Here is a 25859-nt window from a genome sequence, read left to right as displayed (position 1 = left end):
AAATAATTTTATGAATTGATATGGAACCATAATTTTCTTAATAACCAAGGTCTTGAAATCTTTATTTTATTTTTACTTTACTTGTTAATATAATTTTTCATATTACTTTTCACGATATATAATGGATATAAATAATATAATAATATATAATTTTTAAAAATATATAATTATATATAACAAATAAAATAAGTTTTTCTTTGGAAAGCTGTAACTCTATAGGATCATAACTATGTTTAGTCCCTTAGACGAAGTTGTTAGGATTTGAAGAACATCAAACCTTTTTTAAGGGTATGTTCTCATGCGAAGAAATACTGTAGTAGTATAATGGAGAGCGATGAATAAGGAGAGAAACAATTATTGTTTTTTGGGGAGTTATTATTTTTTGCGGAAAGGAAGTGACTAAAAGGTGAAGAATTGTGAGATTACTACATAAATCGATCTCTCTTTTTCGAAGAAATTTGATTTGAGGGATAAATATGGCAAATTACCACAATATCCTTATTGTCCATGTTATTATATATGAAAAAAATCACGTCGCTACTGCACTCATAGGCACGAGCTCGAGGTCTGCGAACAAGATTCCTAATGCACACATTTGTATTCGATTCCAGCTTTCCACTTACCACATTTGTATCCAGTTACAAATGGTTCAATATCCGGATACATGTTACTTGTATCCGATTCCACATTACATTTGTATCCAATGTTTATTTTTTCCTAAATTAAATATTAAATTTTCTAATTCAAATATATTTTAATATTTTTTTTTCAATTCATAAATATTTATAATATTTTTATTTATGATAATAATATATGGAAAACTAATTATAGTTTATCTAAATATCATTTAATTATACCTTTTTAACACTAAGGACAATTAGGTCATTCTACATTTTCATCTATTAAATTTAATTTTTTTTAGTCATATTAGTCAAATCCTTCACAAACTTTGACAAAAATTACTCTTAAATCTATTCCTCTATCACTCTCAAATTCATAAAAAAGAACAACATAAATATCACCTTCTAATCAACACAAATTAATTATCTCCCTCTCCCTTAAATCATCACCCCGCATAAAAACACAACCTGAAACACTCTCCTCTCTCCTCATTTTTTTTTTCACTTTCTAAAATTTCTTGTCTTGTTTTAATATAATAATAGTTAAATTTTATGGTAATGTACTACACTCATGAGTGGTGTTTATAACATTGTGATATTCTATTAAAAAAATAAAAATCGTTACGATAACAGACAATTAATTTTACTAACTCTATTATTAAAATAAACACATATAGAAAGGTATAAAAAAAATAAATTTTATTATTTAATATAAAAATTACAAATATATTTTACGGGAAAAAAGTTTTATTAAGAAAATCACAATAAAAGTAAATATTGATCAATGCTCAGTTAATAAAATCAAATGAGTCAAATGTTTTTTTTTAGTTAATTGTAGAGATTTAAGAAATAGTTAATTAAGAATTTGTTGACTCCGATTTCATATTTGAATAAATACTTAGGAAAAACTTATTTCCCCTTAGAGATTTTAAAGTACCTTTTTAGTAAAATAGGTAAGAAATTCTAAGAAAACCATTTAGAAAATCAAAATAAGATTAATCATAAAAATATTACTCTAAAATATGAAATAGCAATAAAAAGTCATATATTCTAAAAATAAGAATCACACGGGCGTCTTATTATAATAAAACTAATATCGTGAAAAATATTTAAAAAGATAATAATTAAAGAAATATATTTTTTAAAATTTGATAATAAAACTAATATCGTGAAAAATATTTAAAAAGATAATAATTAAAGAAATATATTTTTTAAAATTTGATAATATTATTACGAAAATATTTATTTACATAAAAATATATTAAAATTGTATATAGTGCGTACAATTTAAAATGTTAGAAATCGAATTCAAGATTAAAGCAATCTTAAAATTTCAATTGTTTTCGCTAGAAAAGATAACGAATTATCTCAATAAAATCATGTTAATATTTATAAGAAGTTTTTAAATATCATAACTATATTTAAAATAATAACTAAAACATTATTTTTCGCTGATAAAACATTATTAATAACTAAATATGTTTCGCTCCTTTTATAAATCGGTTAACAGCTATTTATTAACCCCAAAAGATAAGAACGAAGATCTTATCATAACAGTGTAATTTTCCTTCCACCGCCTAATTCAGCTGTCAATCTTGACTCTCCCTTTCTATCTATATATATACCCCACTGCCTTCGTGGTTACTTCAGTGCCAAATTTCCCTCTAGCGTTCTCTGTCTGACATGGTTTCTTTTTAATCAAAGTTTTGCGGGTTTTGCGGGTTTTGCGAATTTACATCCATCAAAATTGTGGTTCCTTTCTTGATCAAAGTTTTGCCGGGGTTTTGCGAAATTACGATCGATCAAAGTTTTGCCGGGATTTTGCCGGGGTTTTGCGAAATTATGATCGATCAAAGTTTTGCCGGAGTTTTGTGAAATTACGATCGATCAAAGTTTTGCTGGAGTTTTGCGAATTTACTATCGATCAAGATTGTGGTTCCCTTCTTGATCAAAATTTTGTCGGAGTTTTGCGATCGATCAAAATTGTGGTTCCTTTTTTATCAAAGTTTTGCCGGAGTTTTGCGAATTTACTATCGATCAAGATTGTAGTTCTCTTCTTGATCAAAGTTTTGTCGGGGTTTTGCGATCGATCAAGATCGTGGTTCCTTTCTTGATCAAAGTTATGTTGTGGTTTTGCGAATTTACGATCGATCAAGATTGTGGTTCCCTTCTTGCTCAAAGTTTTGTCGGGATTTTGTGAATTTACGATCGATCAAGATTGTGGTTCCCTTCTTGATCAATGTTTTGCTGGGGTTTTGCGAATTTAGGATCGATCAAGATTGTGGTTCCCTTCTTGATCAAAGTTTTGCCGAGGTTTTGTGAATTTACGATCAATCAAGATTGTGGTTCCCTTCTTGATCAAAGTTTTGTCGGTCTGTATTTGTGACTTTGAACATTGTGATCATCGAGCCTGTTATCCTGTTATCGGAATTTTTCCATTGGTTTCTTAATTCTTGATTTTGTTTATCCATCTTATTGTCTAGTTCCTTCATTTTCTACTCAGATTGATTATATTTTTCTTGAATTCATGGGTTTTTCAGAGAAATTAAGAAATAAAATGGGTGCAAGGTGTGCAAAGAGTGGGTGGTTGTCAGGTTTTGGAAACAATGGATGGAGATCCGGTGAAACCTTGTTGTTGTTCTTGATATAAACTTGGGGAGAGGGATATGTTATAAATATGCACTATATGAGTGAGAGACTTTGACATGTGTGTTGTTCGACTGTTCACTTATTTTATGTTGATTGTCTTCTTCTAGTCGTGTTGCAGCAATGAGGATGTCTGTTGGATCTTGGAGGCAAAAGCTGTAAATTTTTGAACTTGCTACAAAGCTTTATGTTTGATTATATTTCCATTTATTATAGTCCATTGTGTTGTTTAGACTTTTGACTCTTTTGATTTGATTATCTTCTATTCTTTTTTGTAGAGAAGACTTGCTGTGAATGTATGTCGGGTCATTGACACTATGACGGCAGATTATTGGACTTAATGGGTTACTTTGTTTCTTATAAATCCAAGACGATTGCATTCATCCCTTTTTAGCACACGCTGCTTAGCCTTTAAGATTTCTTTTGCTGATTGCGTATCAAAAATCTTCTGTTAGGAATGGTTTACGACATGGAACCTAATATCTGAGTTTGCTCTCTATATTATTTCTCTGCATTGGTATTTTGGATTTGTTTCTTGTACTGTTAGCCTATTATTAGCAATTACGTCTCCCTTGGTTTTTGAATTACCGAACTGCATGACTTTTAAGCATGTGAGGATTGAACAACAAAGTGTTAGGAATGACTATGAACTCGTAATAACCTAATTTCTTAGCTTTTGAAATGTCGGCATTTGATCACAAACATTGGCATTCAACTACCATTTGTTTCTCTACAGAGGTGTTTCTATTATGCAGTTGAAGTGGGGTTTGTTGTTGAAGAACTGGTCATCTTCTGTTTTTACTTTTCCTTGGTCTACGATGAGCTCATTTCACCATTTTTTTGTGCTTGGTTTGGCTCTCACAGTGAACTCAAGTGTGGTCGTTTGTGGAAGAAATTAGCTATCCTATAAAATGGTTTGGTGATTTTGTATTGATTTGGGTGAAGTAAATGGTGTGGTCGATCAATTGATGTGGTCAGATTTTGTTGTTAAAGAGAGTTTAGTACGACTCTTATTCTTATTCTTGCATATTATTTGCACTATTCGGTACTCAAAGATCACAACTCTATTTACTTCCTTCAGGTTGGGGTCTCACAATTTGTGATAGGATGTGGGAACTAGATGTGGGAACCAGATGCTATCTTGTTGCAGACTATTTTACTCAATCTTAGTCCCTTGCTGATTATGTTGAATCTGAAAACTTTTGCTGATACATATGTGGGCACAGGTTTTGGAAGCTGTGAATGAAGATCCAGGCAAACTTTAGGTTTTAAATTATCTTTGCGTTCATTATTTCCTCTGAAGTTATTCTTCTGTCTACTTTGGTGAAGTGGTGACAGGCACTATATGAGTACAAGAGGCATTGGCATTTGTATTTTTTGGCCTTTAACTCGTTTTCAATGATGACTAGACTTCGATAGAAGTAGATTTTGGTTTGGAACAACTAGTCTCTCTTAATGGTTGAATAGTGGGAAGGTGTATGATTTGGAATAGTTGTAGCCTCTCTTATTGGTTGTAGGAAGGTACTTGATCTCTAAACATTATGATCATCAAGTCTGTTATGGGAATTTCTCTGTTGGTTTTTTAATTATTGAATTTATTATCTCCTATGAAGCCAAGCACAATGAAGTGTGGTGTAGATGTGCAAATTCTGCGTTGAAGTTCTGCGATATGTGAAGCTAAAGGTTTTATTTACCATCACTTTGATGTGTTCTTCTGATTTTGTCACGGGCACCGCAAACTGACATTTGAGGAGGATTTGTTTGCTATGTTTTTTTGAATGGAATTGTGGGATGAGTATTATTGACAAGTGTTGTTGGGCTTATGTTGATAAAGATATTTGTTCCAAAATCGAAAAGAGCGATTCGGCAAAAGAAAAGAGAGTATTTAAGTAGCTCATTATCCTAGAAAAAGAATTGATGAAAAATTGATTAGAGAGAGCCTGTTAATGGGTTTTACTTGTTTAGAGAGAGCCTGTTAATGGGTTTTACATGTTTTTTGGGTATATATTTGTACATATGATTTCGCTTGATAATCCAATGAATCTCTATTGTTTGACCAAAAGACTTTTTTGATGGAGCAATGTCAAGTATATGTAGAACCCCGTAGATCTCGTTTGATTTGATGGTTTCCTCAATTCTTAATTGTTGTTTTGGCAGAAGTTCTGAGAAGAGTCATAAGTCTTATGGGTTTTTGATTAGGATATGTCCAAGTATCAACAGTGTACATACTAGTTTGAAATATGTGCTGCGATTGGGGTTTACTAAACATCAAAACCCCTTTTGGGTTGTGTTCTCACTATTTGTGATAGGATGTGGAGGCAGTTGCTATCTTTTGTTGGCTATATTGATCAATCTTAGACCCTTACTGGTTTTTTTCAATCTCAAAATCATTTTATTTTGCTAGTTGATATGTGGGGGACGGATTTTGGAAGCAGTGGATGTATTTTCAGGGAAACTTTAGGTTCTATTATCTTTTCATTCATTATTTTCTTTTTGCGTGGGAGTGACTCGTTTGGGAGTGACTCGTTTTGCAGCGAAGACTTGCTTGCTATGGATGTCTATCGTGGAGGCAATGACGGGAGATTATTGTTTGGAATGACACAGAAGTCTCTCATTGGTTGTAGTCTCTCTCCTTTTATTACGTTTCCATTCACTATTGTTCTTATGTTGTCGATTTGGATTGGCTGTAGTCTCTCGAATTGGTTGTTGGAAGGTACATGTATCAGTCAGGAGCAATACTGTTATGGTGTAGACGTGCAAATGGTGCTTGGAAATTATGTGGAGTGTGAGGCTAATGGGTTTTATTTACCGGTACAGTGCTGTGTTTTCTGGATTAATTTTTAACTGGCTAAACTTGTTTGTTTGATTCTGATCGTGGTTGTAACTTTCAATACAAGAGAACTGTTACAAACTGACATCTGAGGTGGGTTTGTCTGCTACATTTTTGTGTTCTCGGTTTACAAAAGGCATTGTGGGATGAGTGTGGTTGACAAGTTTTGTTAGGCTTTACTCTTTGATTTGATGGTATGCTCAAATCCTTTCCATTCATTATTTTCATTATTGTTGGATTTTAGATAGGAATTGATGTATTTCTATGCATACCTAATACTGGAGTTTCAGAGAAGAATTTGTTAATTTCAGGATAAGTTTCTTGAAATGGTATGACGAATTAAGTCGACTAACAACTTTAGATAACATAATTCTTTGTTTGCTTGAATTTATTTTCAGCACACACCAAGGAGTTTGACACTTCTCTTTCTTTTTTATTAGAACGGTTTAAAACAGCACCTGATGACCGGTATTAGCTTGTTATTTAGAGTGACTAAGGCTACCTTGGTTTTATGGGATCATCTTCCGTAAGTTTTGATTTAGTTGGTTGGTAAGTTGGGCAGTATCAGATTTCCTTGTTTTCTTACGAAGAATAATGTTTCTGGAGTTGGATATAATGAAACAACGTATGTAATGTTTTGTTGTACAAGTTTGAAATATGCGATGTGCTTGTGAGACATTTTCTGGGTATGTAATGTATTTTTAATAGGTAGTTTTATTCTTGCTTTGAATTACGTAGGTGTTATGTTAATATGATCTTTTTGATTGTAACAGTTGAATTATTTTGATTGATGGATTGCCTTTAATAGTTATTACACTGAAGATCCTTGTTGATGATTCTCATTATTGTAATAATAATAATTCTATGGCATTTTTTTTCGTAGTTATTTTCAAAGATGTATTTTACAATTAGTTCTGCAATAGTTCTTTTCTTATGGACTCTGCTTTATTTTTTATTCAATTTTTTTCAAATTATTTTTTCGTTTGTGATTTGTAATGGATGCTTAGGGTGTCACAAATATGATTTTCATTTTTACATTGTCTAGGTTTCATCAATCATTTTGTTTATTAAAATTCAAAATTAATTATTAAAGTATCGTTGTCTTCTGTAACATCTCCTAGGCTCATTGTGACAATTTTCCTCAGCGTACAGCTTCATGACACGCGTCCTGCATCCACGGTTGTGATTCAACTTTGGTTATTATTCTCTCTCATTTTCAAATATTCTCTAAAATGTTTCTTCTTCGCTTCTGTGTTTTTTCGCAATCCTCTTTAGATTTTTGCTCCTTTCATCTTCTTCCCTGCCCTTTCCTTGCTGTCATTTTTGTCTAGGTGCGCTTCTTTTTTTCTTGGTCTTGTATTCTGCATTTCCTTGTCTTTGCCGTATTTGTATGGTCTTTCAACTGTTTATTTTGGATGAGTGTATATACATTTTTCCCATTTTACTGCTGATTCCCTGCATTCATTTCATGGTATGATAGCATAATTTTTGACTTTATATGTTTGCAATATACTAGTACTGATTCAATCATCAAGTAACAAAACTTCATTCTTTCTGCCAAAAATAAAAAATGAATTATTTTCTTACTATGGGATAAATATTTTTAAAATTTATAACCGATAAATATTTAAACTTATAATCAAATTTAAAATTTATACGGAATAATCCATCTCCATCGATGATATGATGTTATTTTAAATTGAATCAATTTTCAGTTATGAAAATTAAATGAGTCAAATATTATGTAAGAAAAAAAGTTTTAAGTTAATTATGTAAGAAAACTTAAGAAAAAAAATTTAGAAAATTAAAATAAGATTAAACATAACTATATTACTGTAAAATCTGAAATAATGACAAAAAATCATAAATAAGACTCACACAGGAGTCTTATTATTATAATAATAAAATAATATAATAAAACTAGTAACGTGAAAAATATTTAAAAACTAGTAAGTAACGTGAAAAATATTTAAAAACTAGTAACGTCAAAGATATTTAAAAACTAGTAACCTCAAAGATATTTAAAAACTAGTAACGTCAAAGATCCCTTGCTGTTTACAGACGTTGACAAAATCTTGAGGAGACCCAAAATTTTGTTCACGATCGATGATTTTGAACTGTATGGTGTGCTTGCGGGATTGAATTATACGGTGTTTAAGGATCGATAAATGTACTTTTGTTGGTTTGAGTTATATGGTGTTTAAAGATTGATCGATGGGTACTTGTCGGATTGAATTATATGGTGTGCTTTTTGTTGGATTGAATCATATGGTTTAACTATCAATCGATGTGCTTTTGTCGGATTGAATAGTGTTGGATTGAATTATATGGTGTTTAACTATCAATCGATGGCGGATTTTGTCGGATTGAATAGTGTTGGATTGAATTATATGGTGTTTAACTATCAATCGATGTGCTTTTGTCGGATTGAATAGTGTTGGATTTAATTATATGGTGTTTAACTATCAATCGATGGGCCAAGAGAGACTATCAGTTGTTTTATCGCAAGAATTATCATTAGATCGTGGAGGCAGGTGTATATTATTTTTCTTACAAGAATGTTTTATGTTTTATGTTTTATTGTGTTTCCATTTACTATTTTTCTTACGTGCAAGGTAGTCTCTCTTATTGTTTGTAAGAAGGTACATTTTTCAGTGGTGGTCATTGTCTATGGAAGGGCAATACTTAATCGGTGAATCATCCAGACTGTTATGAGACTTCTCCATTGGTTTTTCAATTATTGTATTTGTTTATTCATCTTATCTTCTAGGTCCTTCAACTTCTTCCCAGATTGATTTTAGTTTTCTTGAATTCACGGGCTTTGCAGGAAAACTAAGAATTGAAGGGGGTGCAGGGTGTGCAAATGGAGGGTGGAAATTCTGTGATCTTTGTATCTGGCTTTGATCTTTGTATCTCAATGTTTTATTTACCAGTTCACGGATGTGTATTCTGATTTATTTTCTTAATGGGTGGACTTGTTTTGTTTGATATCATCATGCTTCTATTGATGGTTTATGGTTCAAAAGAGGCTCTTATAATGAGCATTTGGGACAAGTGCGGTTGGAATTTACTCTCTGGTTTGATGGTATGGTTTTCTTCTTGCTTTGAAAAGTTTTACCCAATTTTGAGATCTTGGACTCTTTTAATAATTTTTCAAGACCTCTGTATTTGTATGAATTGGGCTGGTAATGATGTGTTTCTTACAATAGTGATAATGGAATTTTGGAGAATTTGTTTATTTCAGTTGAGTTGGAAAACCTTTTTCTTCGATAAATGTTATAATGGGCATTTGACCATTGGTTTCTTAATTCTTCATTTTGTTTATCCATCTTAATCTCTAGGTCCTGCATCTTCCATCCATATTGATTTTATTTTTCTTGAATTCATGGGTTTTTCAGGGAATCAATGGATGGAGATGGGGTTAAACCTTAGGTCTCATTATCTTTGCATTCATTATTTTCTTTGTCGGTGTTCTTGATATAAACTTGTGGAGTGGGATATGTTACGAGTGAAAGGCTTTGACATGTGTGTTATTAGACTGTTGACTTATTTTATGTTGATTGTCTTCTAGTCGTGTTGCAGCAATGAGGATGTTATAAATATGGAGATGGGGTGAAACCTTAGGTCTCATTATCTCTGCATTCATTATTTTCTTTGTCGTTGTTCTTGATATAAACTTGTGGAGTGAGATATGTTATAAATACGCCTTATATAAGTGAGAGGCTTTGACACGTGTTCGACTGTTGACTGTTTATGTTGATTGTCTTCTAGTCGTGTTGCAGCAATGAGGATGTATGTTGGTTCATGGAGACAAAAGCTGTAAATTTTTGAACTTGCTACAAAGCTTTATGTTTTATTACGTTTCCATTTATTATCATTCTTGTGAGCTCGAGTTCGAATCGCATAACATCATGATCATTAAGCCTGTTAAGGAAATTTCTCGATTCATTTTTCTAATTCTTGAATTTGTTTCTTCAACTTATCGTCTATGTCCTTCCTTTTCTACCCTGATTGCTTTACGTTTCTTAAATTTGTGGGCTTTATGTTTCTTAAATTCGTGGGCTTTGGGCTTTACAGGAAAATTAGGAAATGAAGTGGGTGCAGGGTGTGCAAATGGTGGGTGGTGGGATTTGGATCGGGATCCCGATTGAATTCACTGTTTTCATTGCTGTTTTTCATCATGTTAACTCCACCTTCAGGAGTTGAAGATCTTGTAACTATAAACCTTGTTGATTTTAATTATCGTTTTCTACACGTGTTGCTGCGAAGATGTCTATTGGGTCATTGGAGAAAAAAATTGGAGGGGGTCCCTTACCGTTGTTCTAAGGTCCGCCACTCCCTGATTCGTCAAAGATTCCAGTTACTTTTTACAGTTATAAAATCTTGAGTCCCAAAATTCAGTTCTTTCAAATGTCTGGATTCCAGGGTTACGAGTTATGCAGCTTCATCTCAAAGAATCCCTCCATTTTGATTCATAGCTTCAAGAGAACATTTGTCCCCTAGGTTGAAGCTATTAGGAAAATTGTGTGCGACCAGAAAGATTTCATTTTTGTGTTACACAGATGTGGCTGGATACTCCCAAAGTACAAAAGGTTTATGGAGGATGTCGTCTTTTTGGAGAGGTGTGGCATTCTTGGGACTCATCTTGCCTTGCTACTCAAACTTCATCCAAGGCTTTTCCTTGCAATTCAAGAATGGTTGTCCATGCAATTCATACATTAAGTCGTTTGAGCGATAAAACCTTTGTGTGAAAGTTGAAACTAGTTAATTGTTTTGGGTTTTTTAAGGATGAGGGCCCGTAAAAGTTCAAGAGAACCCCGACTTTGTTTAGAACATCAGAGAAGAAGTCGAAAGTTGGATGAAATTCTTCTTGCATACAGGTACGTTGCCCAAGTCTGTCCTTATTCACCATGGACTGTCGCATGCTTTCTTGATGAAGTTGTCCAACTGTTGAAATAAAAAAATCTCTGCAAGAAAGTCCCCAGTTATATTCATGTGTTGTGCTTGTCTGAGGAGATGTTCTTGGTCAAGTATATATCACAATTCAGAAAAAATGCAGCGGGGTCATTACTAGCATACGAAGGTCATTATTTCGAGGCATAACCAAACCTTCAATTCTGTTTTTTCACTCTTCCACAGGTTCTAATACTGAAATTATTTTGACAGTGTTGTGCAAGCTTAATTTAGTTTCTTATATTTTTAAGTTTTTTTTCGAGACAGGGTTACCATATATCCTTTCCTTCTACAGTAGCAAAAGTAGACCTGATTAGATATGAGTTTCCTTATCTCAATCAAAGCCCATGCGGGGAGTGAAGGAAATTCTGGGTTGATTTCAATCCCACAAAAGCACAAAAAGCACACAGAATCAGTTTAACGTTTGATTTTTAATTATATTGTGTGTTTTTGTGGGATTCAATAATACGGTGTTTAAGGATCTATTATATGGTGTTTAAAGATTGATCGATGCGCATCTGTTGGATTGAATTATATGGTGTGCTCTTGTCAGAGGTTTAACTATCAATCGATGTGCTTTTGTCGATTGAATAATGCAAGCATTATCAGTTTTTATCGCAAGGATTATCACTAGATCGTGGAAGCAGGTGTAGATTATTTTTCTTACAACAATGCTTCATGTTTTATTGAGTTTCCATTTACTATTTTACTTATGTGCTTAAGGTAGTCTCTCTTATTGTTTGTAAGAAGGTACATTTGTTAGTGATGGTGATTATCTATTGAAGAGCAATACTTGATCGATGAATCATCGAGACTGTTGTGAGACTTCTCCGTTGGATTTTCAATTATTGTATTTGTTTATTCATCTTATCTTCTAGGTCCTTCAACTTCTTCCGAGATTGATTTTAGTTTTCTTGAATTCATGGGCTTTGCAGAGAAACTAAGAATTGAAGGGGTGCAGGGTGTGCAAATGGAGGGTGGAAATTCTATGATCTCTTTGTATCTGGCTTTGACCTTTCTATCTCAATGTTTTATTTACCAGTTCACGGATGTGTATTCTGATTTATTTTCTTAATGGGTGGACTTGTTTTGTTTGATATCATCATGCTTCTATTGATGGTTTCTGGTTCAAAAGAGGCACTTAGGATGAGCATTTGGGACAAGTGCGGTTGGGATTTACTCTCTGGTTTGATGGTATGGTTTTCTTGCTTTGAAAGGTTTTACTCAATTTTGACGTCTTCTCTGGATAACTTCCTTGTAGTTGAGATCTTGGACTCTTTTAATAATTTTTCAAGACCTCTTTATTTGTTTGAATTTGGGATGGTAATGATGTGTTTCTTACAATAGTGATAATGGAGTTTTGGAGAATTTGTTTATTTCAGTTGAGTTGGAAGACCTTTTTCTACGAGAAATGTTATAATGATTTAGAACTGCTAACAACTCTGAATAAAATATTTTTCTTGTTAATTATTCTATTTCTCTACCAAATCCGGTTGTTTGTTTACCTGATTGCGTTAATCCCTTTCCTGTCCATCACATAGAGGCTGATACTTCTTTTCCTGTTTTGAGTTTTAAAAATCATGAAAGAATTTGAAACTGCTCATGAAAGCATGTGACCGATTAGAGGGCAGTATTTGATATTCTTGTTTCCATAAATGTGAAGTCACCCTTTAGTATTTGATATGGTTGGCAGACTAGCTATATTTTTCCTTCACTTGACTCTTGCTCTGACAAGACAGGCTCTGGTATGTATGTATGTATATATATATATATATATATATATTTATATATCTGTGTAGTTTTGTTAGGTATTTTCTAGGAATTTTATGTATTTTTGATTGCTGCTTCTATTATTGCATTGGATTACATAGATAGATGTGTTGTTGATCATTTGGCTATTACAGAGTTGAAGTGATTTTTATAAAATTATTTATGATTAATGTATTGACTTTGATTGTTATTAGCATTGACGTCTACCCTGGTTTTTGAATTATTGAACTTCATGATTTTATCTCCTCAAGCCTTGTTTTTGAATTATTGAACTGCATGGTTTTAGCTCATCAAGCCTCCTATGAGTTACTGGTTCTCGCCCTTGGTTTTATATGAACCTGCTATTTTCTTGTGTGGGTTTTGGGTTGGATGTCTTCCTTGCTGTTCCTGTATCAGGAATTGTCCCAATTTTCTTACTCAGCAATTTGGAGAACTACTTTGGTAGTTATTTATATTTTCTACAAGTATCTCCAATATTAATTCGATATCTTTTTTATAAACAACAATGTTTTTGGAATAGGATTTGTTTAAGCACTACAATCTACATCAAGCTGGAAAGTTTCGCTCTAGATAACCTAATTTCTTAAGAACCAAAGTAATTATCACAGAAGGTTTGGGTTGAATTGTGATTTGTTTTTCCTGCAGCCGTGTATAGATTGTTTTTTGTGCAATGATCTGCGTCTCATCTGGTCTCTGAAATCATGTGAAGGTTCACATTTCTTCTGAGTTTGCTCTCTACTCTAATTTCTTTTTCTTTGGACTTGATCACCAAACATAAGGATTGGTTTGTTGCTTGTTTCTCTGCAGAGTTTCTCCATTGGTTTTCATTCTTGAATTTTTGAATTCATGTGGTTTCTATAGTTCCATCTTCTAGGAAGACAAGCCATGTGTGTGTAGCTTAACTTGTGAAGTATTTGATGATGATGATGATGTATGTATCAAATTTTGGTGTTTGTGCTCTTTCTTTGTAAGCATGTCCTCAAATGTACATACCTTTTCTGTTGTAATCCCTTACTGATTCTGTTCAATCTGAAAAAGCTCTTTACTTTGCTAATTGATATGTGGGAGACAGGTTTTGGAAGTGGTTTTGGAAGTGGTTTTGTAATTTGTATACTTGTGCCTTTGACTCGTTTTGTAGTGAAGACTTGCAATGGATGTCTGTTGGGTTTTGCATGGGTTGCAATGGTGGTAGATTATTGTTTGCAATGGTTGTAGTCTCTCTCATTTTTTGAATAATAGTGGGAAGGTACATTATTGTGTTTGGAATAGCTGTAGTCTCTCTAGTTTTGTTGCGTTTTTGTTGTGTTTCTATTCACTTTTGTTCTTATGTGGTCGATTGGGAATGTGGTCGATTGGGATTGTATTTATGAATTCATCTTGTTGTCTAGGTTCTTTATTTTCTACTTCATTTATCAAGAAGATTCGACAGTTTGATTTCAAAACTTCATTTTTTGTTTTTTTGTTTGATCACAAACATAGGCATTCCACTGCCATTTGTTTGTCTGCAGAGGATTTTCTATTATGCAGTTGATGAAGTTGGGCTTGTTATTGAATCAAGTAAGTGTGGTCCTTTTTGGAAGAAATGGGCTATCCTATAAAATGATTTGGTGATTTTGTATTAGTTCGGATTATGGTTTTCTCAATCTATTGATGTTGTCAGAATTGGTGTTTGTGCTCTTTATTTGTCGGTGTGCCCTCGAGTTTGAGTTTTAATATGCTAGTTGAGGTGTTAAAAACATAAAAAGGAGTAATTAAAAACTTGAAAGAGAGTTTAGTGCGACTTGCATGCATTCTGATTCTTGCTAAATTTGTGGAGTGGTGACAGGCACTGTTTGAGTATAGGAGGTATTGGCATTTGTATTGTTTGGCCTTTAACTCCTTTTGGAGTAATGACTAGACTTTGGATGCCTGTTGGGTGGTGGAGGCAATGGAGGTAGATTTTTGTCTCTGTTAATGGTTGAATAGTGGGAAGGTATATGATGGTGCATCTGGAATGTGTGTTGTCTCTCGTTTTGTTATTTTTCTTTTGCACTCGATTTGGAATGGTCGTAGCCTCTCTTATTGGTTGTAGGAAGGTAATTGATCACTAAACATTATGATCATTGAGCCTGTCATGGGAATTTTTCCATTTGTTTTTTAATTTCTAAATTTATGAATTCATCTTATGGTCTTGGTCTATCTTATACCCAATTGATTTTATTTTTCTTGAATTCATGAGCTTTACAAGGAAGCCAAGAAATGAAGTGTGGTGTAGATGTGCAAATGGTGCGTGGAAATTCTTTGATATGTGAAGCCAAATGTTTTATTTACCATTGCTTGCTGTGCTCTTCTGATTTATCTTTTAACTTGGCTAAATTTGTTGGTTTGATTCTAATCTTGGTTGTATTGATGGTGGTATGCCAGCAGTTCGTCACTGTCACTGCAAGTATACTGTTTACAAACTGACATTTGAGGAGGATTTGTCTGCCACGTTATTATGAGGTCTGGGCCTATAAAAGGCATTGTGGGGTTATTGACGGTGCTGCTGGGCTTACTGTTTGATTTGATGGCTTGCTTCTTGGTTTTCCAAAACCTCTCCTTTCGTTATTTTGCATATTTGTTTGATTTGGATAGAAATTGATGTATTTCTATGCAAGAGCGATACTGGAGTCTTGGGGAAGAATGTTTAAAGTTCAACTTGAAACCACAATAGCTAATGAGAACCTAGTTTTTTTTATGGCGAAGAATTTATTTTTCTCTCATATGGGCTATGTAAAAGTTGTAAAAAATATACTTTTGTTGATATATGCACGTTTTAGTCTAGTTTTTCCCTCATTTCTTGATTGTTGTTTTGACAGCGTGGTTCTGGGCAGAGTCAGAAGTTTTCTGTTTTTTTTTTTTTATTAGGATATGTCCAACTACCAACAGTGTACGTACTTGTTAGAAATATGTGCTGTGATTGCCAGATATTTTCAAGGAATATGATCATTTAATTATTAAAGCATTGCAGTGGGTTTATAAAATTGTTGTGATTTATGTATTTGCCTTTAGTAGTTACTGTTGTTTGTGAAATGATCTGGACGTCCTGGAAAAAAATGTTGTATTTTACATTCTACATTTAGAATGTAGATTATGTGAATGATTTATTTTAATGTTGGTTTTTGAAATATTTATTTATAGTAATCAATAAACAAATGCTTTGTATTCATTCATATTTAGCTGTTGGACAAATCTTATTCCCTGTGTTAGATGTCTAATATTTTTTCATCTGAATGAGATTTTTGTTTCGGGCGTAATTTCTAGAAGATTACATGTGTTATCAAGGGTTATGAACTTATGAGGTATGTTTTTCCAGGAAATCTTTTCTCTGTTTTTCATTCCTAAATCTTTTCCTTGGATTAAAGAACATAAAATTTAATTCATACTCTTATCTTTTTTATATTCTTGTCAAAACTATTGCCAAAACTACCTCTAGATTCAAAAACAAAAAATTTAATTCATACTCTTATCTCTTTCGTATTTTTATATTGTTGTATGATTTGTAAAAACATACTCTTAATATTTTGAAAATATTGTTGTATTATCTGTCAAAACTACCTCTAGATTCATATGAGGCATCACTACCCACGAAGTCCACTTCATCTAAGGTAGGTCTTAGCAAGAGCTCCTTTTTAACTCTCTAAACTGAATTTTGTTTCTTTTGCAATTAATAAATGTGTAAATATTTTACTATTGTTTTCCGTTCATTTTCTTTTACTTTTTGTATTTCAACTTTCTCTTGCTCGTAAAATTATGTATTTTGTTCAATTTTTTTGTTATTAATTACAGGTTATTTTATTGTTTTAATTCAACTTTCAAATCTTTTAGTTTTTCATTCAATAATCCTCCTTTCTAAAAGTTTGTCTTTCTTTGATTTTATGTCAAGCTGAAATTTATTTATTGTTGTTTTCTTCATTATTGACCTACACCTTTGTTATTGTCTAATTTAGTTATCGAAATTTCTCCTTTGCTTTTTAATTCTTGAATTTATTTATGATATTGTCTAGTTCCTTCATCTTTAACATAGATTGATTACAGTTTTCTTGATTTCATGGGCTTTACAGATAATAACTAAGCAATGAAGTGGGTGCAGGATATGCAAATGGTGGGTGGAAAATCTTTTATCTGTGAAGTTAAAATTTTTGTTTTTAACTGGCTAAACTTGTTGGTTTGATTTAATTATCATGGTTGTATTGATGGAGTATGGTTCTTAAAAGGTAGTGTCGGATGAACATTCTTCTTGCTTTAAAAAGTTGTATTGATGAGTATCAGTTTTCGAAAAGACCTTTCTATTTATTATGATTTGTTTTGATTTTGTTTGAATTGGACAGGAATTGATGTGTTTCTAAACAAGATGATATGTTTTAGAGGAGAATTTGTTAATTTCTGTTGAATTGGAGAACTGTTGAGAAATGGTATTTGAACGAACGGATAAAATAATTCTGCATAAAATAATTCTGTGTGCAGTTTTGTTAGGTATTAATGTATTCTCTAGGAGTATTTATGTATTTTTGATTGCTAGTTTTATTCTTGCATTGAATTACAGAGATGTGTTGTTAGTATGATTATTTGGTTACAGAGAAGGGTTCTTTTATCAAATTATTTGATTGATGTATTGATCCGATGGTTAATAGTATTTACCAAAAATTGTTATGAATTAAAAAATGGTTTTTATGAATTGCACTGAACTAAAAATGCATGAACTGCACTGAATTAGAAAACAATTCAGACGAACTGAACTGTTACAAATTGAATTGTTTTATGAACTGTACGACATCAGAACTGAATTGAATTATTTTTTAACTGAATTGTACTATTTTTTAATTGAACTGCACTATTTTTGAACTGAACTATATTAATTTTTAATTTAACTACAATATTTTTGAATCATGTTTTAATCGAATTGCATTGATTTTGAATAAATTACACTATTTTTAAATTGAGTTGTACTATTTTTTAGTCGAATTGCATTGATTTTGAACTGAATTGTATTATTTTTGAACTGAATTACATTATTTTGAACGGAATTACACTAATTACATATGATTGTAATACGCAATAATAATATAAATTTATAATTTAAAAGTGTTTAAAAAATAATACTTGAAATATGCATCATACTTTAATACACCAAAATCAAAATATTTATACATCTTAATATATAGGTTTTTTAGTAAGTTCTCTTATAAACAATATCAAAATCTTAATATATCTTCAATCATTTAAATTAATTGCATTTGAAGCTCCCACTTCGTCTTGATAAGTTATATCTATAAAAAAAAAATATATTTTAAACTTTCATATAAAATATCAACTAAAAAGTATATAAAGTTTTTATATAAACTCACTTGCTCTTGCTCAAATTCATCTTTTTAGGATCCTCATTACAAATTATAGAGAAAAAAGATATTCCTCTTATTAACTATATTAATATAGTTCTTTTAGTATTAAAAAAATGGAAAATATCATTTATGATAAAAGAATAAAACAATAAGTTTCAAATAAAAATAGTTAAACCATTTTTAAACATTCCAATCAAATAAAATATTTATTACTTAATACAGATAAAGTAATTATATATGTTATTCTAAATTCTATTTTCCATCCAATCATGTATTAGAAAACATACAGATATTATTAATTAATCTGAATCAAAATATATTCTGGTTTTATTAATTTGATTTCAAATCATGAAAACCATACCAATAATAATTTATGTGATTATGCCTTAAAGTATATATTGTATATATATAATAATAATAATAAAAAAATAAACTTGAGTCAAAATATATACCTATATCACTGGTTTGAATCATCAAATCTTAACAAAATATATTTATCGTAATTTCTCAATTATTATAATAACATATTTTATGAATTAAAATTTAAAAAGAAAAAGAATGAAGACATGAATCATGTTTCATTAATAAATATAATAGATTTAAATTGTGAGTATAAAGAAAGAGAAAAAGGATTAATATGAATATATTACACAGGTTGAGTATATAAAGAAAGAAGTTGAAGCAGAAGTGATTATTATTTTTTTGCGTTATTATATAAATAAATAATTAAATATATTATTTAGGCAAATAAAAAGAAAAAGTGTTGGTATACAGAGAGAGTGCGGAGGAGAAAATGCATCAGTGAGGTGCGATTAAGATGGAGGCGTGATGGAGTGTGGACCGTGGGATCTAGAGATTGAGAAGAGAGCTATCTAACTACTTCACTATTGGTCACCCAGGAGCATTTAGCCTTGCAAGGTGGTTCTTGCTGATTCACAGGTTCGATTACGCCTATTCCTAATCCTAAATAGGATGGACGCAGAAATCTATATGTAAACATAATATCTATTTAGATATGCTTGGTCTAAACAGTTAACTGTTTTGAGTACAGTATTTTAATCTTTAACTTAAAAATAATACAGTTTAATTTTACTATTAATAATTCAGTTATTTTTAATTTAAAATAATACAGTTAACTTAAGTACAATACAATTAAGTTATTTTTGTCCAACCTAGCCACGAGGGACTGGTTCTTTCTTGGTTTTATATGAACCTACTGTTTTCTTCTGTGGGTTTTGAGTTGATTGTTTTCTTGCTGTTTCTTATCAGGAATTGTTCCAATTTTGTTACTCGGCAATTTGGAGAATTACTTGGGTACTCTTTATATTGTCTACAAGTATCTCCAATATTAATTGGATATCCTTTTTATAAACAGCATGGAATAGGGTTTGTTTGAGCAGCGCAATATTTAACTTTGTTGTAGTGTAGTTAGAATCGTACGATCTGAATCAAAATTCTCCTTCAGTGATATATATTGCGTGATGAATCGTTTTGTAATCTGAATTGTAATATGAATCCCCGAATCGCTGAATCGGATGTGAATCGTGTGATTCGTGATTCAGTTTGCATCACAATTTATGATGAAGGAAAAAAATTGAAAAAACTAGAAAGAATTACAGGAAAATTCATGATGTTTGAAAAAAATTGAAAAAGTTAGAAAAAAACACAGGAAAAGAAACTCAAAAAAGATGAAAATTCAGGAAAAAAAAAAAGATAAACAGTGAAGAAAATGAACAGTAAAGAAGATGATAATCAACTAATAGAACTGGAGAATACACGGTAAAAAGAAATTTGAAGAAGATGAATAGTGAGAAGGGAAGAAGATGAAGTCATGAGATGAACATGAAAATGAGATGAACATGAAAGTGAGAGATAATATTTTAAATATAAAATGTTTTCTCATTTTTTTTTCTAACGACTTTAATCATACTTACCTACTCTTACAGTTTAAAGTGACAGTAATCATTTATATTTATTTTTTAATTTTTTATTCTAACTTTTATAAAATAAAATAATATTATCACTCTGAAAAACTTAGTTCTATTTAAATTAATATATAAGTGTTCTTATATCCTTCGATTATTGTTTAATATTTTCTTTCTAATTTTTTTTCTTATATTTTTCTTATGTTTTTTTCTTATATTTTTTATTTACATTAATCATTATTTATGAACTTTTTCATTTAATATTTTTATAAAAAAATAAATTTTAATTAATGTATAATTTTTGTTATATTCTTTATTTTTTTACAAGAAAATAGTGATTTTTTTAGAGTTTTACTTATTTTATCTTTTAAGTTATATAAGTTATGTATCTTATTATTCAAATTCACGATTCAAAATTCATGTAACGATTCAATAACCATGCTTTGCTTTGGTGCACTTGATCAGAAAAGATTAGGATTGAGTTGTGATTTGTTTTTTCTGCAGCCAGTGTTTAGATAGATTTTTGTGCAATGATCTGCATCTCATCTAGTCTCTGAGATCCTGTGAACGTTTTGGTATCTTACCCGTACATTATCTAATGGGGTTATTCGAGGTCATATATTTCATGACAAAAATCTACCAAAAGTGTTCATTTTTGTTCATACCATTTCATCATGCGAGGAATGAAAAACAAAAGTGTTTAAGTGTCTGGATTTTATAACCAATCATAAGGATACAATTATGGCCAACAATTTGTTGATCCGATCTAGGTGTTGAAATGTTTTGATTAATACTGTTATGGCGTAGATGTGCAGATGGTGCATGGAAAATCTGTGGACTGTGAGGCTAAGGGTTTTTATTTACCGGTACAGTGCTGTGTTTTCTGGAGTAATTCTTAATTGGCTAAACTTGTTTGCTTGAATCTGATATTGGTTGCTACATTTTTGTGTTCTGGGTTTACAAAAGGCATTTTGGGATGAGCGTGGTTGACAAGTTCTGTTAGGCTTTACTCTTTGATTTGATGGTATGCTCAATTCCTTTCCATTCGTTATTTTCATTATTGTTTGATTTTGGATAGGAATTGATGTATTTCTGGCATGCCTAATACTAGAGTTTTGGAGAAGAATTTGTTAATTTCAGGATGCGATTCTTGAAATGGCATGGGGAATTAAGTCTACTAACAACTCTAGATAACTATTCTTTGTTTGCATGAATTTATTTTCAGCACACACCAAGGAGTCTGAGACTTCTCTTTGTTTTTGAGTAGAACGGTTTAAAACAGCACGTGATGACCGATCTTAGCTTGTTATTTAGAGTGACTAAAGGCTACCTTGGTTTTATGGGATCGTCTTCCGTGAGTTTTGATTTAGTTGGTTGGTAAGCTGGCAGTATCGGATTTCCTTGTTTTCTTATTAGGAACAATGTTTATGGAGTTTGATATAATGAAACAACGTATGTAATTTTGAAATATGTGATGTGCTTGTCAGATATTTTTTAGGTACATAATGTACTTTTAATCGCTTTGAATTACATAGTGTCGGATCCTGAGACAATTACACAGTGTTGGATCCTGAGACAAACAAAATTTAGAGGGTTTCAAAAGAAAGGATTAAGTATATTTTATTTTTTGTTTCTGAACTTTGACATTTAAATTGAAATTTGTGAGTCTAAAATTTTAATACATTGCAATAATAAATTTTACAAAAATAATGTAAATAGTTCAAGTATTAACATAGAATACATTTGACACATTAAAAAAATTAACCTAATTAGGTTAGTAATTAGGTTAAAGGAATTATATTTATTTAGTTTTTAAATTTTACAAAAAAAATATATTAAAATTTTAGACATACGAATTAAAACTTCAATATTAAAACAATTCAGGATAAATATATAAAAGTTTTGAAAATATTAAATACATAAAATACATTAAAATTAAAAGAAATATTATATATATATATATATATATATATATATATATATATATATATATATATATTAATATTATATAGAAGGAGAAAAAAATTGAAGGGGGCCCCTTATCATTGTTCTAAGGTCGGCCACTCCCTGATTCGTCAAAGATCCCAGTTACTTTTTGCAGTGACAAAATCTTGAGTACCAAAATTCAGTTCTTTCAGATGTCTGGATTCCAGGGTTACGAGTTATGCAGCTTCATTTCAAAGAATCCCTCCATTTTGATTCATAGCTTCAAAAGAACATTTGTCCCCTCAGTTGAAGCTATTAGGAAAATTGTGTGCGACCAGAAAGATTTCATTTTTGTGTTACACAGATGTGGCTGGATACTCCCAAAGTACAAAAGGTTTATGGAGGATGTCGTCTTTTTGGAGAGGTGTGGCATTCTTGGGACTCATCTTGCCTTGCTACTCAAACTTCATCCAAGGCTTTTCCTTGCAATTCAAGAATGGTTGTCCTTGCAATTCATACATTAAGTTGTTTGAGCGATGAAACCTTTGAGTGAAAGCTGAAACTAGTTAATTGTTTTGGGTTTTTCAAGGATGAGGGCCCGCAAAAGTTCAAAAGAACCCCGACTTTGTTTAGAAATTCAGAGAAGAAGTCGAAAGTTGGATGAAATTCTTCTTGCATACAGGTACGTTGCCCAAGTCTGTCCTTATTCACCATGGACGGTCGCATGCTTTCTTGATGAAGTTTTCCAGCTGTTGAAATAAAAAAATCTCTGCAAGAAAGTCCCCAGTTATATTCATGTGTTATGCTTGTCTGAGGAGATGTTCTTGGACAAGTATATATCACAATTCAGAAAAAATGCAGCGGGGTCATTAGTAGCATACGAAGGTCATTATTTCGAGGCATAACCAAACCTTCAATTCTGTTTTTTCACTCTTCCACAGGTTCTAATACTGAAATTATTTTGACAGTGTTGTGCAAGCTTAATTTAGTTTCTTATATTTTTAAGTTTTTTTTCGAGACAGGGTTACCGTATATCCTTTCCTTCTACAGTAGCAAAAGTAGACCTGATTAGATATGAGTTTCCTTATCTCAAGCAAAGCCCATGCGGGGAGTGAAGGAAATTCTGGATTGATTTCAATCCCACAAAAGCACAAAAAGCACACAGAATCAGTTTAACGTTTGATTTTTAATTATATTGTGTGTTTTTGTGGGAGGGATTCAATTATACGGTGTTTAAAGATCTATTATATGGTGTTTAAAGATTGATCGATGTGCATCTGTTGGATTGAATTATATGGTGTGCTCTTGTAAGATGTTTAACTATCAATTGAATAATGCAAGCATTATCACTTTTTATCGCAAGGATTATCACTAGATCGTGTAGGCAGGTGTAGATTATTTTTCTTACAACAATGCTTTATGTTTTATTGAGTTTCCATTTACTATTTTTCTTATGTGCTTAAGGTAGTCTCTCTTATTGTTTGTAAGAAGGTACATTTGTTACTGATGGTGATTGTCTATGGAAGAGCAATACTTGATCGATGAATCATCGAGACTGTTATGAGACTTCTCCATTGGATTTTCAATTATTGTATTTGTTTATTCATCTTATCTTCTAGGTCCTTCAACTTCTTCCCAGATTGATTTTAGTTTTCATGAATTCATGGGCTTTGCAGAGAAACTAAGAATTGAAGGGGGTGCAGGGTGTGCAAATGGAGTATTATTGTATTTGTTTATTCATCTTATCTTCTAGGTCCTTCAACTCCTTCCCAGATTGATTTTAGTTTTCATGAATTCATGGGCTTTGCAGAGAAACTAAGAATTGAAGGGGGTGCAGGGTGTGCAAATGGAGGGTGGAAATTCTATGATCTTTGTATCTGGCTTTGACCTTTCTATCTCAATGTTTTATTTACCGGTTCCCGGATGTGTATTCTGATTTATTTTCTTAATGGGTGGACTTGTTTTGTTTGACATCATCATGCTTCTATTGATGGTTTCTGGTTCAAAAGAGGCACTTAGGATGAGCATTTGGGACAAGTGCGGTTGGGATTTACTCTCTGGTTTGATGGTATGGTTTTCTTGCTTTGAAAGGTTTTACTCAATTTTGACGTCTTCTCTGGATAACTTCTTGTAATTGAGATCTTGTACTCTTTTAATAATTTTTCAAGACCTCTTTATTTGTTTGAATTTGGGATGGTAATGATGTGTTTCTTACAATAGTGATAATGGAGTTTTGGAGAATTTGTTTATTTTAGTTGAGTTGGAAGACCTTTTTCTACGAGAAATGTTATAATGAATTAGAACTGCTAACTACTCTGAATAAAATATTTTTCTTTGTTAATTATTCTATTTCTCTACCAAGTCCGGTTGTTTGTTGAACTGATTGCGTTAATCCCTTTCCTGTCCATCACATAGAGGCTGATACTTCTTTTCCTGTTTTGAGTTTTAAAAATCATGAAAGAATTTGAAACTGATCATGAAAGCATGTGACCGATTAGAGGGCATTTTGAAATTGTTATTATTACGAGTGGCTAAGGCTGCCTTGGTTTTATGTGATTTTTCTGAACTTGCTATGTTCTATGGGTTTTAGGTTGATTGTTTTCAATTTTCAATAATGTATGGTTGGCAGTATTTGATATTCTTGTTTCCATAAATGTGAAGTCACCCTTTACTATTACATGGTAGTGTTTTTTTGTTTGACGAAAAAGTATTTCCGGTTTTAATTGGATATCGTTTGTTGACATCATTCCTTTTGGAATGGGATTTGTTTGGGCACTACTATCAGAATGAAGCTGGAAGCTAACTTAAAAAGACAGCAGCTCTTTTGATAATCTAATTTATCTGAGCTTCCAGGTTTGGACTAGCTATATTTTCCCTTTACTTGACTCTTGCTTTGACAAGACAGGCTCTGGTATGTATATATATATATATATATATATATATGTATATATATGTATATATGTATATATGTATATATGTATATATATATATATATATATGTATATAATATATATATATGTCTGTATATATATATATATATATGTCTGTCTGTGTAGTTTTATTTGGTATTTTCTAGGAATTTTATGTATTTTTGATTGCTGCTTTTATTATTGCATTGGATTACATAGATAGATGTGTTGTTGATCATTTGGCTATTACAGAGTTGAAGTGATTTTTATAAAATTATTTATGATTGATGTATTGACTTGGATTGTTATTAGCATTGACGTCTACCCTGATTTTTGAATTATTGAACTTCATGATTTTATCTCCTCAAGCCTTGTTTTTGAATTATTGAACTGCATGGTTTTATCTCATCAAGCCTGCTATGAGTGACTGCTATTTTATATGAACCTGCTATTTTCTTGTGTGGGTTTTGGGTTGGATGTTTTCCTTGTTGTTCCTGTATCAGGAATTGTCCCAATTTTCTTACTCGGCAATTTGGAGAACTACTTTGGTAGTTATTTATATTTTCTACAAGTATCTCCAATATTAATTCGATATCTTTTTTATAAACAACAATGTTTTTGGAATAGGATTTGTTTAAGCACTACAATCTACGTCAAGCTGGAACGTTTCCCTCTAGATAACCTAATTTCTTAAGAACCAAAGTAATTTACGAGCTCTATCTCCTAGTTAACTTTGTTGCACTTGATCACAGAAGGTTTGGGTTGAATTGTGATTTGTTTTTCCTGCAGCCGTGTTTAGATTGTTTTTTGTGCAATGATCTGCGTCTCATCTGGTCTCTGAAATCATGTGAAGGTTCACATTTCTTCTGAGTTTGCTCTCTACTCTAATTTCTTTTTCTTTGGACTTGATCACCAAACAT

At 31.6% G+C, this 25859-nt stretch overlaps 1 protein-coding gene across 49 annotated transcripts in view; it reads left to right on the top strand.

The window, feature by feature from the left end:
- The first annotated feature begins 2201 nt into the window (after nucleotides 1-2201).
- LOC114175798 (uncharacterized) overlaps nucleotides 2202-25859 on the top strand; it is a 36607-nt gene continuing 12949 nt past the window's right edge. For 2 of the 49 annotated variants that reach the window (XR_014994122.1, XR_014994123.1), the window contains exons 1-2: nucleotides 2232-3424; nucleotides 3545-7427. The gene's annotated coding sequence lies outside the window, so the exon portion shown is untranslated. Of the gene's footprint in view, nucleotides 3425-3544; nucleotides 12244-12266; nucleotides 17120-17168; nucleotides 17400-20517; nucleotides 25793-25859 lie in introns of those variants that run through there. The other 47 variants (XR_014994101.1, XR_014994112.1, XR_014994111.1 and 44 more) reach the window with 47 other exon arrangements.

Source organism: Vigna unguiculata, chromosome 3, assembly GCF_037176805.1.
Source record: "Vigna unguiculata cultivar grain cowpea cultivar isolate G323 ecotype 2 chromosome 3, ASM3717680v1, whole genome shotgun sequence".
Taxonomy (NCBI): Eukaryota; Viridiplantae; Streptophyta; class Magnoliopsida; order Fabales; family Fabaceae; genus Vigna; species Vigna unguiculata.
Note: the sequence above shows the minus strand (reverse complement) of the source record. Positions and strands in the feature narration are given on the sequence as shown.